The sequence below is a fragment of the Poromitra crassiceps genome, assembly GCF_964638095.1.
Source record: "Poromitra crassiceps genome assembly, chromosome: 10".
In the NCBI taxonomy this organism is placed as follows: Eukaryota; Metazoa; Chordata; class Actinopteri; order Beryciformes; family Melamphaidae; genus Poromitra; species Poromitra crassiceps.
In genome coordinates, this window is record NC_139631.1 from 53,472,618 (window position 1) to 53,475,828 (window position 3,211).

Here is a 3,211-nt window from a genome sequence, read left to right on the forward strand (position 1 = left end):
AGAGACAGTGGCATATTCACTGCACATAGGTGCACATGTCATGTGCATACTTTAGACGTGCTTAAACATTTTAAATTCGACGTATATGACGTACAGGTGCTAATAGCATATACCTAATTAAACATACAATTAAACATTAGACATACATAATGGTAGCAGCTACAGTGCGGTACAGTACAGCTACTACACTATTTGTGTATGTTAAGGAGTCTCATGGCCTGCGGGAGAAAACTGTTCCTCAAGCGATTTGTGCGTGCTTTTGGGACCCTGTATCTTCTCCCTGAGGGTAACAGGGAGAACAGGCTGTTGTGGGGATGGTTTGTGTCTTTGATGATCTTCAGGGACCTCCTGAGGCACCGCTGGTTATACAGTTCCTGCAGTTCTGGCAGCTCACATCCTGTTACGTGCTGGGCCGCGCCTCACCCTCCGTAGCGCCCTGCGGTCCATGGTGGTACAGTTCCCGTACCAGGTGGTGAAGCAGCCAGTCAGCAGGCTTTCAATGGTGCCTCTGTAGAAGTCCCTAAGGATTTCTGGCCTTAGCCCACATTTCTTCAGGCACCTGAGTCCGTGTAGTCGCTGTTGGGCCTTTTTGACAACATTCATGGACAACTTCATGGAGAAGTATACGCTACCCACAGTCCTGTGTAACAGCTACATCTCTTCTCTGATTGGTGGAGCTGGCTGTTATGTTAGAAGTGTTAGTTAGTTAGGGTTAGTTCAAACTGAACCCTACAATCGTTTACGTTACATTGACCACAGAGGAACATTGAACCCTACAATCGTTTACGTTACATTGACCACAGAGCAACATGGATTTCTGACATGCCGTGTATTAGAGATGAGACAATCCGTTTAGTCAAAGTGTCTCCTCCTCGGTCCGATCTCGCTAGCTAGCTGCTTGGTTATTCAATCAAATGCATGGGGCCTCTGTGTCGCGTGTCCAGGCCATTTTGACTGGGGTGGCCCAGGTGAGCATGTCCCAGGTGGGCGTGTCCAGGCCATTTTGACTGGTGTGGCCCAGGTGGGCGTGTCCAGGCCATTTTGACTGGCGTGGCCCAGGTGGGCATGTCCCAGGTGGGCGTGTCCAGGCCATTTTGACTGGCGTGGCCCAGGTGGGCATGTCCCAGGTGGGCGTGTCCAGGCCATTTTGACTGGCGTGGCCCAGGTGGGCGTGTCCAGGCCATTTTGACTGGCGTGGCCCAGGTGGGCGTGTCCAGGCCATTTTGACTGGCGTGGCCCAGGTGGGCATGTCCCAGGTGGGGGTGTCCAGGCCATTTTGACTGGGGTGGCCCAGGTGGGCGTGTCCAGGCCATTTTGACTGGGGTGGCCCAGGTGGGCGTGTCCAGGCCATCTTGACTGGCATGGCCCAGGTGGGCATGTCCACGCCATTTTGACTGGGGTGGCCCAGGTGGGCGTGTCCAGGCCATTTTGACTGGGGTGGCCCAGGTGGGCCAGCGCCACCCCTAGCCACTATCTAGAAACGCCCCTGCCAACAAAATCAAGCGTAGTTGACAGCATATCTAGAGCTGCAGGGAGTATGAGCTCCTCTGCTATCGTGTGTGTGTGGTTTCTTGCTTCTATACGACCTGATGCAAATTTTTGTTCCTGCTGATTAGAGATGTATGGAAATTTCACATCACGATAATCGTGACCAAAATTCTCACGTTATCGTATTATCACGGTATTCATAAGAAATTGCTGAAAATGTTCAAAAAGTGCTGAGAGACTCACTGAAATCATTTGACAACATTTTATATTGAAAACTCAGACCCAAAAAGGATTGATACACACTGAAATAATTTCTCCAAGGCTGCACTTTTGCATCTGGGAGACTGTTGCCAACTTTGGTTGATGATGGACAGTATTTACCATGTTTTTCAAAGCACTGTAATCATAGTAACACGGTTTTAATGATAATGAAAAATTGAAACGGTACGGTTATCGTAAGGAATTCTATCATGGTTATCATTAAAACCGGTCATCGTTACATTCCTACTGCTTTTTCTGAAATAACTCAACTGGCTTATTGACATGACCGGGCGACCGGGTGTCTTCAGACATAAAATGCCAACTGCTCTCTCCTCATCTCCTTCCACATTCGCTCTGAACCCAAGAGCAAGAGAGGCTTCGTCACATTTTCTTCACTTGGTTTTTGGTTGTTTACCGTGGCACTTTGTCTTGTTTGTCTCGGTAGCATCGCCTGCTTTTTCTTTTCATCCCTCTCAAATATCTCCATTCTGTAGTGTACACCATTGCTAACCTGACAGTACCAAGGTTTATTGCTCCGTGAATCCGCTGTGCAAAAGATTTCAACGTCAGAACATTAGTTCCACACTAACGCCCCCCCCCCCCCGCCCTGCCCCGCCGCCATCATGGAGCCCCCCCACTTTTAGAAACACTGGATTATGGGAAGCGTAGTTCCTTCACTCTAAAAACTCATTAGGTACACAATCTTGTACCTTTCCCTTCTTGCTGTTGTCATTTTTTGTTTATTGATTGATTGATTGATTTTGCTCAGAATAAATTGTTTTATATTCACGATTCATCTCGTAGCTGGTTGGCTTCATTGCAGCCTTAAGAGTCTTTATATAAGGATTTTCTGAAACATCAATGGATAAATGAATGGGAAATTAACTGGAACTGGAGCGGTTCAGAAACTGTTGTGCTCTATGAGGTCACTGTTGTGCTCTGTGAGGTCACTGTTGTGCTCTGTGAGGTCACTGTTGTGCTCTGTGAGGTCACTGTTGTGCTCTGTGAGGTCACTGTTGTGCTCTGAGAGGTCACTGTTGTGCTCTATGAGGTCACTGTTGTGCTCTGTGAGGTCACTGTTGTGCTCTGTGAGGTCACTGTTGTGCTCTGTGAGGTCACTGTTGTGCTCTGTGAGGTCACTGTTGTGCTCTGTGAGGTCACTGTTGTGCTCTATGAGGTCACTGTTGTGCTCTGTGAGGTCACTGGTGTGCTCTATGAGGTCACTGTTGTGCTCTATGAGGTCACTGTTGTGCTCTGTGAGGTCACTGTTGTGCTCTGTGAGGTCACTGTTGTGCTCTATGAGGTCACTGTTGTGCTCTGTGAGGTCACTGTTGTGCTCTGTGAGGTCACTGTTGTGCTCTATGAGGTCACTGTTGTGCTCTGTGAGGTCACTGTTGTGCTCTATGATGTCACTGTTGTGCTCTATGAGGTCACTTGTGTTCTCTGCTGTCTGTCATCCAGC